General features: G+C 38.0%; 1 long non-coding RNA gene across 3 annotated transcripts in view; it reads right to left on the reverse strand.

Annotated features, from left to right (window-relative positions):
• The window catches only part of LOC110481155 (uncharacterized), a 29,797-nt gene extending 12,796 nt beyond the window's left edge, over positions 1-17,001 (reverse strand). Inside the window, exons 1-2 of one of the 3 annotated variants that reach the window (XR_014955769.1) lie at positions 13,022-17,001; positions 6,143-11,035 (exon numbers count right to left, since the gene is read on the reverse strand). This is a non-coding gene — a long non-coding RNA (uncharacterized LOC110481155). Of the gene's footprint in view, positions 1-6,142 lie in introns of all 3 variants that reach the window. The other 2 variants (XR_002467215.4, XR_014955768.1) reach the window with 2 other exon arrangements.
• Between the last annotated feature and the right edge of the window lie 213 nt (positions 17,002-17,214).

A 17,214-nucleotide genomic window follows, 5' to 3' on the forward strand; every position in this document is an offset into this window, starting at 1 on the left:
TGTATTATTTTTTATAATTGTGGATCTGCTTTCTGTTCATCCAGGAAGAAATCTGTATACAAGCATGATATTTATAAGGTTTTATTCCTGTTCTGGGCAAGATTTATGTGAAGAATCACAAGCTGCTTCTAACATTTACTATGCATCCAACTTGGATTAAACCTCGCATGAAAGATTTTATCTCTTGGTTTCCAAATTTGCAGAAGGTCTTATCCAAACTTGTTTTTAGTATATAAATGCTCAGGCAAATCACTGCCTATAACAGAAAGGTAGAAAGGCTTAGAAAATATGACCTTAGAATGCAAAAACTTTTACATGGAATACATTGGCGCAAAGAGAAAGAGAATCAATTTTTGGATGCATCTACAATGAACAGGAGAAGTAGTAATGAGGCTAAATTGTATCAAAGGAGATTTGGGATAGACATTAGGGAAAACTCTCTAATGGTGGTGATAATTAACCACTAAATAGCTAAACTTGAGAGAACATGGGCTCTTCCCCATGGTTACAGCTTTTTAATAATGAAAAACCACCTATGAGAAGCAGATTAGGTTTCTCCGTTTCTCCCTTGCTGCAGGGACTAGATGCCCTCCTGCAATCTCGCCTGTAACTTTATTAGCATTATCTGGTGAGTCAGAATGAGACTATGGATTTATTGATTATTGTAATTTTGTAATAAATGCTATGTAGAATTGATGATTTAGATGCATTTACATAGTGCAAACATTTTCACAGAATGGTGTTCAGACAAAGCAGATAATTCCAATTGTGAAGTGCATACTAGAATTAAAACTGCTGGCTTCCCTTGTTTTCTCCCTGGAAAACAATTTCAATATTTGTTTTATAGACAATTAGATAAGAGTTTGTAAGGTATTTTGCTGTGAATTGCAGGCTTACATTTTTTTTCCCTCTGTAAACTGAGAAATTTTGTGGACTACTTAGGGCAGTTTGATAGCAAACAAATGTACATACTTTTCTTTCATAGAGACAGAATTTTTACCCTTTGGAGGTGTTGCACTAAAAAGTCTTAAATAAAGATAGCAGAGATGGATCCAAGTGTTTGGAGAAAAGTTTTGAGTGTGACCTAATCAGTTAGATCTGAACAGATTATTTTGACTGCATTTTTATTCTGTGAATTGGCTGAATTAGATTCACTCTTGTATAGATAAAAAGACATTTTTTTCTGTTTTTATTTATAGCTTTGGTGGAGAAACGATTGCACCTGGTCATATTCACAGATAAAACCTTTCACATTTCACAGAAAAAATTATGTCATTTTTTTAATGGAAAAAAAGAACTTTTGCTACATAAAAATGTTACTCATTTCAGAGGACACTCTTTCTGCCAGCAGGGCCTTGCAATTTTGCAAAAGCTACTTGTGGAATCAGCAGTTATTTCACAAGTTATGCCCAAGTGTGCTTATGTGTCTAAATAATATACTTGCAGAAAGGTTGTGTAAAGGACAATATGGAGCCATGTTTCAGCAAGGGATCAGTGTGAAGTTGAAAATCCCAGCTGGAGCACATGAGAGAGAATCCTCAGGGATATGTTAAACATCAAAAGAAAAGCAAAGACAAGCAGGCAGGTAGAGGAGAGGATGATTGTCAGAAGGAAAGGGAGTAGATGGACATGAAAGCAGAAATCTAACTGAAATACAAATTCAAAAAACTTCTCAAAAGACCAGATGCTCAATTTTTGTGCCAAGAGTCAGAAAAAAGAGTTGAGTAAGAATCATGTGATTGAAAATGACAAAATACAATGCTTAATGGCTTCAATAGCCAAGGCTGAGAATGCAGTTTATTCTGGATATTTTTAGAGTGTCTCTAGAAATGCTCTCTCAGCAACAAATCTGAGAAACTCAGAGGAATGTTGAATCAGTCGGAGAGAAGTGAGGTAGGAACTGGAGCTGCCTGTAGTGATCAGGGGAGGTTGCAACTTTGGCAACTCTTCATAGGACAATAATAAGAAAATCATCACTGCTGGAAACTGCTGAGGACATAATCAGGCCTGGGTTAGAAATTGCTATTATTAAATAGAATGTTGTTTACATTATGAATTGTAAATGAAAAAAAAACAAACCAACCAAACAGAAAAATAAATTAACCAAATTAAAACAAAAAGGGCAAACAACAACCAACTGGACAAAAAACACAACAGGTGAAAAAGTCCTACATAGCTCCAGGATTTGTCAATATCCAGGCTTTTTACAGTAGATTTTTGCACCCTAAGTATATTAGCAGCCACATTTTATTCCATCACGGCCACAACTCAGGCTATTTGCAAGAGCATAAAGAGAATTACTCACAGTCATGAGAATGGCTCTATTATGGTGATCTGAACCCAAGGGAATCCCTTGTCACGGCAATTTTTTTTCTTGTTTTTTTTTTTTTTTTTGTTTGTTTTGTTTTGTTTTGTTTTTTTGTTTGTTTTTTTTTTTTGTTGTTTTTGTAGAAAGCCTTGAGGAACCTGGTTTATTTTTGGGCAGCCAGAGTTCAATATTGAAATCTAGGAGCTGTTCATTGACTCTGGATACATTTTTTTCTATCCAGAGGCTGCATAAAATATTAATGAGCATGTCTCTTACTTTCTCTGTAGACTAGGAACTGGGGATTTAGGCAGCTAATTTATTATCACTTACATCAGCATGTAAATGAATCTATCACTTATACCAGCATGCAAATGAATCTGCCTTTCTCTAAACATAAAGTAAGAAACATCCTTATTAAAAAAAGTGCATTAAAAAAAAAAACAAAACAACAACAAAAAAAAAAAAAAAAACCACAAAAATCTATTACCTCTATGATTCTCCTCCAGAGAGCCTCTTAGTTGAAAAGGAGCATGTTTCCTGCCATAGTTTCAGGCACACTTATGTGCTTTTTTCTGGTCTTTGGTGTGGGTGATAATTGAAAAGGTCTGGGGAAGAAGGGAATATGAAAGGAAAGGAGACTTGCAATGGAGAAGGAGTAAAGGAAGTGGGAAAGAAGATTTAACTCACCTAGTTATCATCTGGCCCAAAGGCATTAAACAGAACTGGTGTAAAGTGTTCATAGTAGCACAGAGTGTACTAGCACACCAGAAAGTATTATGATTTGCCAGCAAGTAATATAGATCATCTGCTAATAATGCTGAGAAGGAATTTGTTAGGAAGGACAGGCTGCGAGATCTGCAATAACTTCATATGCCTATGGAGAAATCTAGCCCACAAGTGGTGTCCAAGACAGCGATTGCTGAAGATTTAAGAATTTTGTCAGGAATTTGAGACCAAATAAGACATTTCAAGTGATGAAAATATGAGGTCTACTGTAGATATATTACTCATCTCTACTACAATGGAAGTCTGCTGCTAAAAATACAGTTTAGCAAGTGAGCATCAAACTCAGTAAACCTCCAGTGCTCCCCTTGTATTCCTCTGCACTGTTTCCCACTGCTCTTCTTGCCCACCAGAGCCTAGACTTGGTGACTCCCAGGACATACTGGACTCTCAAATCCTGTTTCTAGCCCAGGTTAACAGGAGAGAGAAGGAAGGAGATAGTCATAGCAGTGGTTTTCCATAGAAGCCATAAAAGCATCCTGAACTACAGTTAAAACATTATTTTGTTACATCTGTCTTACAGATGGTCTTTATCTATCCAAGCTGTGGGAGTTGACTCTGGGGAAGCTTTGTGTGAATGTTCAAGGTCAGCCAGGCCTTGTATAAACTATGGCACAGATTTCTCTGCATTAATAACCCAGCTGAGGAATTACGGATGTTCTTTCTTCGCTTAACGGTATGTTAGGTCATAGGCTAAAGGAGGAATGAAATGTGTCCATCAGGTACTTCTATTCCCTCCCTTCCTGACATTAGTTGTCCCCACTAGGACTCTTTTCCTCCTTTAGTCCCTGCGTAGCTCAAAGTAGCTCCAGGTCATAGGAGAGGGCAGCAGGAAATCCTGAAATAAGCTGCATACATGCAAAATCCTATGCCTGCATTAAAAACAAAAATACACAGAGATATAATAGAAAGTATGCTAACTCTATGTGGACCCAATTTCAACACATCTGGTTTTCTGCAAAGCTATAAAAATTGTTAAGCATGAGAGAGTAATTCAATTTTACCATCCTCAGTATCTCCCACTAAGGATATGTGCAATTAATATTTCATTTGTTAATTATCAAAGGTATTTATAAAGCTTTCTGCTTTAAGAACATCACAAAGACATAGTATGAAGCTATGTCACTCTTGTGTCCTATTTAATTTGTCTGCCAAAAGGTCTTCTACAAGACAATATGTACTGAAAAAAAACATTTGCTAAATTATATAATGAAAAATATAACAAGCCTGTTCACAATTCCTATTTTATATCTACTTTTATTCCTATTTGGGTAGTTCAAAATAAAATAATTGAGGGATATATTTTAGAAAAGGAATGGTATACAGTAATTTGTTTCTTTGATGCCGGCCCACTACTTTAGTAAGCATGTGAAAAGTGATGTTTCTACACCCAGGAGGACCTAAGAGAAATATCTGTTTTTAATGACTTTTTGACACCTTTTTCAGTAGCATTAAGCCTGACATGTGGCATTTTTAGTGTCCTGCTCTTGGCCAATCTCAAAGGAATTGATGAATTAGACTAAAATGTAGATCTTGTAGCAGCCTTCCCTCTGGCTTGGCTGCTCTGGTGTGTGGACATCCTCCAGCCAGCTGACAGCAAAAATCCTTCTGAGTTTTCATGGCAGCCCAAGCAGCTTTGGAGCTGTAGTGCCTTGGCATGGAGCAGCTCTTCCTGTTGTGGGAGTTGGCTTGTCAAACCTGGCTCTGGCATCTCTACGTGCCACTTCATGGGTCACTGTGTGCAGTGAGAAGCATACATTTGTGGTGAAAGAAAGCGTGTTTTGTACCAGGATCAGAATATGTTTATGAATGTAGCTCATGGTATTGTTGTTATAGCAGCCCACACTTTTCAGCGAGATTTAATGAAAACCTATAATATTACTTTGTATTACCTTAAGAGCTTGGCTTTTTTAAGCTACACCTTGTACAAGTGTTCTAGGGAATAGGGTTGAATAAACCCTTGAATAAACCATAATAGAAAATGTAATTAAAGGTATTCTCCCAGCAGCAGGCCAAGCAAGTTGCCTTTTAAAATAACAGGGAATTCCACATGTATCATGTGCATATGGTAAGAAGGCTAAAAATTGCTATTTATAGTAAGGGGTTATAATTTTCTCCTCTCTTAAACTGTTACTTGTTGCAGATGTGAGATGATATCCTCTCATACTTGGATGACACAAATTATTTGTTGGAATATTGAATCAAAATAATTTATTTCTGTAGAATGACGGAAATTGTCTTATGACTTTATTAAAAAGTCTTTAGTAAATGTGTTGTAGTCTTAACAAAAGACAGAAAAAATATTACAAACCATTCAGATCTTCCGTACATATTTACAAATGTGAAAGCAAGAAAAAATTTTCAAAACTTAGCAAGAATTTTCTCTAGTTGTGGTCCCTTTTCAGATTTATAATAAAAATAAGAAATTTCTGAGAGCAGATATTTCTGCTTAGTAGAAACCCATCCTTTCCACCAAAAATAATTTATTTGAAAATTTAAATTTGTATTTTTCATTTGAAAATAAATTTACACTTTATTTGTACCATCTGCATGTATGGAAAGAAGGATATTACATTTTTAGCAGTGTAATTTTAAGGTCTGCCTGGCAAAGTACAGGAATTGTTAAGAGCATGCTGGATTTCCTCAGGAAAGAGAACCAATATCCTCAATAGCATTGTGTATTTATTAAAAGACAAACAAGAATTGGCTTTCTGCATCTTCCAACTTTGTAGTGTTGCAGAAGGTCCCTCCTTTTCCTATTTTTTTTTTCCCACTTAAGAAGAGTAAGCCATAAGGTATTTGTGTTTTTAGTCTTCATTTCTGGAGTTGCTTTGCAGAAGACAATGTAGTTTTCTTACATGCCCAGTAGGGACATTTATTTCACTGAGGACAATCTTGTTGCAGTCCTCCACAAGTCAGCACAGAATGTAGGAATTCATTACCATTACTTGGCAATAAGTCTCCACTTGCCCTAAACCGGTCTTTCAAAATTCTCCATAGGTGGAAGAAAATCACAGGAAGAAAAAAACCCAACACTACTCTGAATCTCACCCTTCCCTGGATGTGAGGTTTGCAGTCTGGTCCTGTTTCCAGCCCAGATAAACTGCCACGGTCGGTTTGGTAAGACATCTCTCAGGTAGACTTTAGTTCCTCCTGAGAAAGAAAGGAACAAAACAACTGAGAACACTAAATGAGAAAAGCATGCAGCGCATTTAATATTTAGAAATGAATGAAGTGCAAAATTGCAGTTGCAATGCCCTTCCAGGAGCTGCTGTCATGGGGCAAGAGCCTCCTTCCTCTTAAAAATACATGCTGTCACATAAAGAAACTCCACCCACCCAGCATCCTCAGGGAGGTATCCCCAAAGCAGCACTGATTTTCCATTCTTCTCTCTCCTGCCTGGCTGCACAGGTCTCATAGAGAGCTCCAGTGGCTCTCTTGAGCCTTCAAATATCCACCTCGGGGTGATGATGCTGAGCCAGTGGGTGATGACACTGAGTCAATATGCTGGGTCAGGGGTACCATTCTGGTCCTGAGGTGAAAAAATGGTGCCTAAGCAGGTTTTCACAGCAGAGATGGCATAGCCAAGCCAGTCCCTTGCTCTTCTCATCAGCAGGAGCAGCATGCATTTAGTGTGGCATTGTCCTTAGCTTGCATCCTGCTACAGCAGAGCTAAGGCAGAGCTTGCTGCCATCCAGCCTGCAGAGCTCTGCAATTACAGCTTTTCCCTTCCTTCATCCATTTTACCTGTGTGCTCCTCTGTGGGTACCTCAGGAAAGCTGACTGAAATCAAAAGTTCCCTATTCCTTCCTCCAGCCACAGTGCATCAGCTACTCAAAAGACAGACCTGCTGTGAAATAGAAAGTGTTCCCCAACTTGCAGCAAGCTCTCAAAAAGAAACTGTACCAATCAGTTCAATACCTGTGGCTTCCTACTAAAAGCAGATGATATTTCACAGCAGATAGCCACAGACACAAGGATATATAAATTTAGCAAAATGCTCTTTATTAGCCTTCTGCCTTTACGTGACCACACTGTGAGCATGGAAATACAAAGGGTTTCCTTCTCTTTTTAAAGGCAGCCAATGAAAATATCTAGGTTTTGGATCATGAATGCTTCCAGAAATAAATCAGGATTAACTTTCTACTTAAAACTCAATTTTTTATTTGAATTGAAAATTTTATTTGCACCAGAATATCTTCTTGGTAATTAGCAAAGAAATGTGCCCAGTATTTAAATCATGAACCCACTGACATGAACACCAAGACATACCTTTTACTAAAAGTTGTTTTAATTTTTGGAGTAAGGTTGAATTTTGTATCATTTGTTCTTCCAGAACTCTACATGCCCTTAAAAGAATATCAATCTAGGTTGTAAGTTTAGCTCATAATCAGTAATTCTGAGTTCTTCCAAGGACAGCTAATGTAACAACAGGTGAAGAAATGTCTTTTACATGGGGGAGGAACTGTATGTAGATTGGACTTATCCAGAAACTCATTTACAAAGTTCCTTGCCTTCCATTAGAAATCCCAGACACATCCATGCCTTTGTCTTCTCTGAAAGAGAAGTAGAGCTGCTAAACGAGTTGAAAAACTCAGGTGTATGACATGAACTGTCCTTATCAACAGAGAAAGCAAACCCCAACATTACAGTCACCAGCCCTGCTGTGCAGTTTGTGCCTAAAACACCCTCATGTTATGGGACATAAGGCTGGGAGTCTGTTGAGTGTATCTGCAAACCTTTTGTAAGATACATACGAACCCTTCTCCTAAAATATCACTTCCCACTGGAGTGAGCAAACACATCCTTTGCATAATTCTATTTAGAAATCAAACACGTTTATCCTTTTAATTATACTTACTGAAACACATTTCACTCTGATTTCTTATGGCATCTTTCATTAGGACAGAAGGATAATAATATCTTTGACGAGTTCCTATGCTGCAATAGCATAAGTGCTTATTTCTCCTGAACTTTCTCCAAGATTTTAATAAATCACAGTTTTGCATTTGCCAAGCTCCATTTCCTTCAGTTTTTCCTGTATGTTCTTCAGATTATTTATTTTTTAGTGCTGAAGGTTATGGTTTTCTTGTTTATAATTGATGTTTTTCTGTGGAGCTATCCATCACTGAATTCCAAAGAGCATGAGCCCAATCCGTAAAATTTGAAGGAGATCATTTACACTAGCTTAAAACCTATGATCTCTTTGTGTCTTAAAAAAAAAAAAAAAAAAAAAAAAAAGAGTAGCAGGGTTTTTTTTTACATACATAGTATATTCAAAAACCCAACACCAAAATCCAATCCTAAAGGTCATAAAAAGACATCTATAAAGACATCTATAGCTTGATTTTTAGCTCTGGCCAAAATATTCCCAGCACAATGAGGAGAAAATAGCTATCTCTTATTTCACCAGCTTACACCATCTATGTTTTTTAGCCATTTTTATCTCTTGTCTATCTTAAGCCACATCTCTGACCTTTGCACAGTGGACAGGAGATGAAAGAGGAGAAACATGGTCCTCTTTATGTGGGGAGATCTATACAACTGCAGCTCTGGTTGATGATCTCTTTCCCCATATTCTCTTCTGCACAGCTATACCCTTCATGAAATCATATCACCACATGGTAATGCCTACTCTGCTGCTTATACTAACAGATATTATGAATCTCCAGGCTGATTCAGCTATTTTCATTTTAAACTCAGTAATGGATTGGGACCTTGATCACTGTTCAGATTAAAAAATCTGGAAATAGCTAAATATCATCAACAATTTAGAGACAAAACTAAAGCTGTAAAATAAAATTTGCAAAACAATGAAAGACACTTGTATTGTCCACCCTATAGAAGTAAGAGAAAAAAACTGGTGTAAATTGAAAAGGTGAATGACAAAAATTACTGTGTCTTGGTGTTCCAATGATACTCAGTGGATAGCAAGAGAATAGCTGAAGTAAAGATGACAAAAATTACAGTGCTGAGAAATGACTGTAATAGACATCAATCCAGGTACTTTCATCTGAAAGTGACTACTTTTCAGTCATCAGAAAAGCATAAATGGGGCATAAAATCAGGTAGATTTCTGCCAAGGACCTAGAGGGATAGGTCCCTTGCTACCACAATACCTGCTACACAGAGGGCACCCTGCTGTAGCTGTCAAATTCTCAAGCTGTCGGTTAGAAAGAGCTGTAAGTTAGAAAGAATTATTTGATCATGGTTACTACAGGACATTCTTCTGTCATTGACCAGTGTGGCATAATATCCCTCTCTGGTCTCCCTGAACAATTCACATTATCTCTTTGCCTGTTTTCTTAAAAAACATCTGTTTTGCCAGGATGAAGTTGAGTTGATATCTCAACAGCCTGCCTGTCTCTGAGCCCACTAAGGATGCTTCCACTTGTGACTTGGTGGCAGGTGTTTCCAAAGCTTTCCTGCTAATCAGGTTGCTTGCCAGCAGAAATGCTCACATTTGCCCATAGCTGTGATGGACAAGCTCTCTGTGGCTCTTTTTCTTGTTTTAAATCATGTTCCATGAAGGGACTAACTGGGTGAGGTTGGCCCCTTTAGAAAGCAGAAGATTCCTATTTGTCAGGGGATTGGTTTACTACTGGAACTGGAGTTTCTGTGGCACAAGAGGGACTCTGAGACCTTCTCAGAGGAGTGAGCCAACAGGTCATGCATAGGCTGAGAAACTATTCAGAGTGGAAAACTGGGACTCTCAGATGGTAATAATAAATACCCCAGGACCAGAAGGGATTGCTTTGTGTTTGTTGCAACTCAGGAATATTCTGTTTTGTTGGAAAACAGCTATAGGAGTAATCATGTATTTACAAGGATAGACTGGGCAGGAATCCTCTTGGCTACATCAGAAGAACATTATTACAGCCATGGTAAGGCAATTGTTCATTTTGCTCTCTGCTCTGTCTCCTACATCACACATGCAAAGATGCAGGAAAATGCATATACTCTCAAAAGCATTCTGAAAATCTAAGGATTTACCAATCACATCATCCTTATCCATATTTCTGGAAAAATTCTGGAAAGAACTGTAAACTATTTTCAATAAAGAGCTTCCCTTGACAAAAAAACCCCATACTGACTTCTTCACAAAAAAACCCAAGGTTGACTCTTGCCAATTAAATCAAATGTATCACATATCCATTATTTTCACTCTTTATTATAGTTTCTACTAATTTTCTCTTCATTTCTCTCCTTTAAAAACAGACTTCATGTCACCCCTGAGTCTTCAGATGCAGATGCAATTTAAGTAAAAGGGCATATACCATGATTAGTAATTCAGCTATTTCATCCTTGATTTCCTTTGGATCCCATGAGTGAATATACCCTGGTCCCGGGGATGTGTGACTGTTAATTTTTTCAGTCAGTTCCAGCATCCCTTCAGAATCACTTCACTTGATGAGTCCCCCATAAAGAATGATTTTTCAATAGGAATGTCCCTCATTTCTTCTGCCATGAACAGTGATGCAGACAAAGCTTCTACCACCTCTGAAATTGCTTTGTGTTCTCTGAACATGTTTTTAATATCCTGTTCATGCGTGGACCTGACAAATTTTCCGGCAGACCCTTTGTTTCTCATGAGTATTAATAAATACTTATTAGTTTTGATTACTTTTGCTATTTGTTTCTTCAGTGTCCTTGCTGTTTCTTCTTTGTTTCTAGACATACAAAGGGTGTAAATATCTACATTCTTTCCTACACAGCCTCTATTTTAAAGCAACTGGTTTAGTCCATCTTTCATTGAAATCTCGTTTATTTGAGTTTTGAAACATTTCAGTCTTTGAGACATCACTCCAGGATGAAGCCCAGGCAAAGCCTTCTTGGAGAACTGGCCAATGTAGGGTCTCTTCATAATGCTGTTCTTCTGCATCCTGTTAAAGGGTCAAATTTGATTTCCACGTCTCCCAAGCAGGAGTCATCAGGGTCTACCATCTGCACAGATCACAAGGAAAGAAAAAATTTCTAACTTGCAAGAAAATATTTATTTGATGCTCTTGAGTACCTGTTCTTTTTCAGATACTGTACACTTTTTGTCATTGATTCGTACACCCACCAGCCTAAGTCTCGAGAGAGGACATCTGTTGCTGAGCTGTTTGTGTGTAAGCCTGGACTTTCATCTGAAGAAACCACACAGGAAATAAAACTCTACTGTCCAGTTTGTTCTTGCTATCCATGCAAAATGTAACAGTTTAAGGTCTCACTGCTTTAAAAGAATACACCAGAACACATCTGTAAGGGTGAAGGATGAAGGAAGCAAATACCAAAGATGAATTTCATTACTACCAGGAGACAAGTTCCAGGTTGCATTCACCTCAGAGACAGTAGCTCTAATCTGGATTCCAAGGGGCAAAGGGGCAAACCCTTCACAAAAAAGCCATGGAAATTCCATGGTTCATCTCTGTTATGCAGCAACCTCTCAAGACTGGTGTCCCAGGAAACTGTTAAGATGTGGAGGCTTGTGAATGTGAGCTCAATTGAGATGACATTTTAAAAGCAGTTTTTGGAAACCAAATTAACTATAAGTCTCAAAAAATTTTCCAAATGTAGCATTCATTTAAAATTATTTAGCTTCCCTTCACTCATTTATTTATACATAAACAAGCCACTCTCACTCATCCTATACAAGTAGACATAAACAAATTAATTAATTGTTTTCTACAACAATCTTAAAAAGGAAAGAGTAAGAGAGATTTTCTACTTCTAAGTACTTGGAAACTGCTAGTATAGGTACTTGATAATTGCCAGAGTAACAAGTAAGAAGCAAGTCTTAAAATGGAAACACGTAACATTTCCTTGACTTGCAGGAGATGCATTAGAAATCAATCATTCTTCACTTGACAAGGCTAACAGGAGAAAGTATTATATCTGTAAGACAAATCATATGGTAGGTATAGAGGCCAATCAGTAACAACTTCAAAACAGTGGTTTTACCCCATTCATGGTATGTGTTTGAATTGCCCTTGATATTCCTTCTAAAAGGCTATTCAGATTTCCAGCCAAATTTAATTAACAACCAGTTCAAACCAATCTGATTTGGTGCTAGCTTTATCCCCTGTACAGGTAACTGCTCTGTCCTCAGTGAAACATTTATAGACAGCAGCTGCTCTCAGTCTGGGTTCAGTTCAGCTGTCTCTTCTGATCACACCCAGGTCTCGCCATCTCCTTCCCTCTGAACCACACAACAATCACTTCTCTGGGTCACCGTAGGCAAATAAGTGATTGTGTTGTGGGGACAATTCAGATTAAGAAGATTTTGCAATGCCCGTTCATGCATTGCTTCGCTCAGCAGCTGTGTGACTCTGCCAACAGCAATCAGTAATGGAGCCACTATTAGAGTGACAGGAACGGATCTATATTCCCAAATCTCCTGAAGAATATAAATAAATTACATCTGATCTAGAGGGATACATAATATGCTTGCTCACTGACATACATTTTTAAAATAATTACTATAGTTGTTTAAATAAAAATGTACAGAGCCTGGTAAAAGACTCTTGCTTTGAAGACCTAAGTTCTACAGCAATACAGAGTATTATTCTCATCCTTAATAATTATCATAGTAATAATAATAATATAAGCCCTTCTATAACAAAGTACAATATTAAAGATAATGTTGCAGCAAGCAACATTAAGCAAGGTATGGAAATGACTCAAAGACTCAGCAAAACCCTTAAAGGAATATCTCTTATGTGATTTGTATTTGAGAACCCATTATTTCTTTAAAGAAAGTTATCTCTGGCTCATAATAAGCTGGTGGTGAAATAATTTTCCTTTCTACACCAGCTGAGGTAGTTGCTCATGGTAGGGAGAACAAGAGTTGTTTATTTTATCTGTGTTAAATACAGAACAGTCTTTATCCACCATTCTAAATCAGAACTCAGGTGTATCTATATATGTTTCCAATGCATATCTACTTACAGATCTCAGCACCTTCCACTCCAGAGGAAGTATTCTTTCTGCTGCAATGTGAATACAATTCTGTCCCTACATCTATAAGAAACTGTTGGTTTCCTTGGGTATTTTATTTGCAGAATTATAAATTAAATTACCTCCCCTTGGAATTAAAAAAAAAAAAAATTCCCATCTAATTCATCTAATCCTCTTTAGAAAAAACCTGTAACATTTTTTCAAACAAATGCTAAATTCTGAGAGCAGACCTCTGCCACTTCAGATGAGCTGCACCTTTCATCTTGCAGAGGTCAATGCAGTTCAGTGGAATGATAATGGCCGAGTCTCTTATGTTATTTTTTTAGAGTATCATCATCCCCCAGCAGCAAGGCTGCTCAGAGCAGCATTCTGTACTGGGTAACACATTGTCATGGCAACCAAACAAATGGGTCATCCCACTCCTGCTCACTCCCATTGTTCCACGGTGAGAGAAATCACAGCAGGAGCAGGGAGGTGTCTCAGCTTCTGAGACCCAGCGAAGTTTCCTTCCCAATCTGCTCTTGGGCATGGCACCTCTTGGGGCAGCACCAGACCTGTGTGCTGCCAGGGATGTGCACATACACAGGTCCATGGTCCATGGGCTCAGCAGGCACACAAGGGCTCAGGAGCAAAAGCAACTCCCAGGAAACAGTAATGATCTCCTACTATAAATTATTAGATAATAGCAATAAACACACTACTAAAACAATGACAACAAAGTGGGGATGGCCAAGCCAATCTCATGATGAAATTACCTGGGCAATGTGGTGATTCAGGGGGACAAGTGGATGAGGGAGTTCTATGAGGATTGTGAAGTGGTGTTTCTTGAACACTGCTTTCTTCCAGCTCTGTCTATCCTCTGCTTTCCTCACTGCTCCAGTCTTGTTCTTGTTCTTCTTCCTCACAGTTCATCTCATTCCCATTCTTTTCTGTGTTCTGTAATAACCCTTTGCTGAAACTTCATCTTCTGCTCCTGTGGTCCTATAGGCTCACACCCACTCTGCCACTCTCCATAGCTTCTGATAGGACTGTTTCTGAATCACCCATATTTCACACTGCAAGATACATTCTCTCACAGGGCTTTACTTTCAGGCAGATGAGAACTTAATCAAGTTTACAGCTATTCCAGCTGGAACTGTATGTGCCAGACATCTGGATGAAGAAATTATTTTCTTGAAGTTTACATTATTACTGTCAGCCAAAATTCATGAAATGTTTCCAAGATTTGGGATAGGGTTGACATGGACATGGGCCAAAATTATTGTAATTATTAAAAAATTTAAACAGATTTCCCACATTTTGCCCTATCCCCATAGTACAGAGCAGGATATGCAGTTTACCAGGACATCCTGCCTTTTTATTCAGAGCATGATTCCTTTTTTACTTACAAATATCTGTTCTTTTCCAAATAAGATATAACCCCTGAAATATTGTCATTTGCACATCTCAACAGAAAATTCTTAGTGTTTGCAACATGAGACCTCAACAAATATTGTTTATTCTGTGCATGTTGCAGGCCAGAGACTGAAGTGCGGTGTTCCCCAAGGAGAAGATGAGACTGAGATAGTCTGAAAAGCTAAGCAGACTCTAGAGATAGGAGCTGGATCAAGAGGAAACCCAAGACCAGTAGATGAGAGATGAGTTTAAGATGATGAGCAGAATCACTGAACCATGAAATGATAAAGGGTTGGGAGAGACCTTAAGGATCATGCAGCTCCAACACCACTGCCATGGGCAGGGACAACTTCCACTACACTAAGTTGCTCAAAGGCCCTTCCAATTGACCTTGAACACTCCTAGGGATGCAGCAACCTGTTGGCAACCTGTGCCAGTGCTTGTTACCTTCACAGTAAAGAACTCTTCCTTATATTTAATCTCAGTCTACCCTCTATCATTTTAAGACATTACCCCTATCCCCTGATAATGAATCCCCCATCATCTTTCCTGTAGAAGAAAAAGATGGCTCAAAGCCAGTGAGTAGATAATTTCAGAGTGAGGACTTAAGGATAGGAACAACAGAAAGTTTAGGAAAGAAGAAAGTGGGGATGTTTCTAAAGGAAAACTGATGTGAGAAATCCAGGAAAGCATAATGGAGATTGAGCAATAGAATACTCTAAAGGAGAAATGCTGGAAACATGGAGCAGAAGATTGATCTTAAGGAGAAACAGCAAGAACTATGCCTGGAATGGAATTAAAAATTCATGTCTCACCATTCACATGCCCTCAGTGAACATGTGTAAAATTCCTCAGCAAAGGCTCTCATTGCTTCATCAAGAATGAAAATCTGCTATGACTGGGAGTTACCAGCTTCAAGCTGAAGCATTCTGTGAAGTAGCTGTAATTGTTGCCAACATGCAGGCAAACCATGAAGACATCAGCCTGATATCACATTATGGGATATTATGCTCCTGTTTCTAATTCAAAAACAAATAAGTCATCAAAAAAAGCTAAAAGTCATAATATTAGCTGCAAGCTACTTTTAAAGCATCACGAAGCTCACATAACATTGGCAATGCACTTCTTGCATTTTCTCCCTGCAATCTCTTTTCAAACCACTTGTATGACTTTTTATGGTGGAAGGCTTATATAAATGTCATGCACTTTAACTGCAACAGGAATCAGGGCTCAGTGCCATAGAACAGTGTGCTGTGAAAATGAGCCAAGGCTGTGCTGTGAAAGGTGCCCAGTCCACAGGCCCACAGGCCAGAAGCTCTGTACAGAGGGAAGCAGGAGGAGAAAAACTCACCTCTGCTTTAAAGCTTCTGCAGAATTATGCTCTACCATGCCTCTCTCCATGATATTGCTGACAATGCCAGGCAAGTGGGTAGAGCCAAACTATTAATGTGTGGCAATTACATCTACTCATTTTCTGGTCTCTCACTTGAGCCTGATCTGATAAGGTGTTGTGCACCATGACCTTTCATGTCTTTGAGAGCTGTGATTTGAGTGTCTAATGTGCTAAATGCACTGAAAATGTCTTCCATTGGCAACACAGAACAAGTGGGATCTGGACTTTTTTATTTCTTTTGTTTCTCTGTCCTCCAGATATAAATTGGATGTATTGGTACTGCCTTATGCTACAGAGATAATCTGAAAATATTTTAGTTTATATTTTTGTAGTGGTTGAACACTAATACAAACAGCATGAAAAGCCTCAGAAAGAGTTCAACAACTTTTTAGAACGGATTTTGAAAAATGCAAGAGGTAAGGCACAGGAGCCACATGAGTAAACAAAATACTGAAAAGCTATTTAAAAAGTGAGCACTCAATCAGGCAGATGTGCCATGAAAAAACACAGTATGTAATGATGAGATTGCAGATGGAATTAGAAAGCATAATCACAAAAAGCCAAATTAAGCTTGCCTCATTTCCCATCCATCAAGGGCTTGACTTTTCAGCCTCAAAAGCAATATAATATTATTATATGTACAGGTTTTGTACATACTTTTACTTTCTCCAACAGGCACAAAGAAATGCTGAAGCAAAAAGAAAACCCCGTTCCCCAGGGTCATGGGGATAGTGAACTCTTTCCTGGATCATTGTGGTCACACTATTTTGTTGTGTTTGTGTCCCTGTTTGTTGTCCTGCTTCCATTATTGTGTTCTTTCACATTTTTTCTGAGTAAAAAAGTACCTTTCTATCTATCTTTCTTTCTTATTTAGTCCCTTGTGCAGTCAGATTACAGTCCTGATGGCAGTAGCAAGATCTGTAATGCAACACAAATGTTACATCATCTTAATATTATCGAAATTCCTAGGAGCCCATGACAGGGACTGGTATTTTAGAAATGCAATGTAAAAAGACAGCACTTGAACAAAGAAATTTATAAACTCAAAGTAAGAGACTGCTATAAAAACAAGACACAAACACATAAGAAAGACACAAGCAGAAGAAAAAGTAATAAAATACATTGCTCATATAAAAAAAAATCAGTTGTTCTCTGCATTTATGAAAACATAATTGAAAGCACTGTTGTGCTTTCAATATCAGACTTGCTTTACACTGCTTTCCTAAGCTGCAGTTAAAGGAAGAGCTATTTATTCCTTTCCTTGTCACTGGAGGCTTTTACCTATAGTAAGCAAAATGCAAGCCAGCAATCATGTAATACATTACAGATTCTTTGTTCTGTTTGCAGTTCCCAAAGCCCTGTTGTGTCCCATTTTTCTACCATCTACAAATTTCAT

This window comes from Lonchura striata, chromosome 5, assembly GCF_050655825.1.
Source record: "Lonchura striata isolate lonStrDom1 chromosome 5, ASM5065582v1, whole genome shotgun sequence".
Taxonomy (NCBI): domain Eukaryota; kingdom Metazoa; phylum Chordata; class Aves; order Passeriformes; family Estrildidae; genus Lonchura; species Lonchura striata.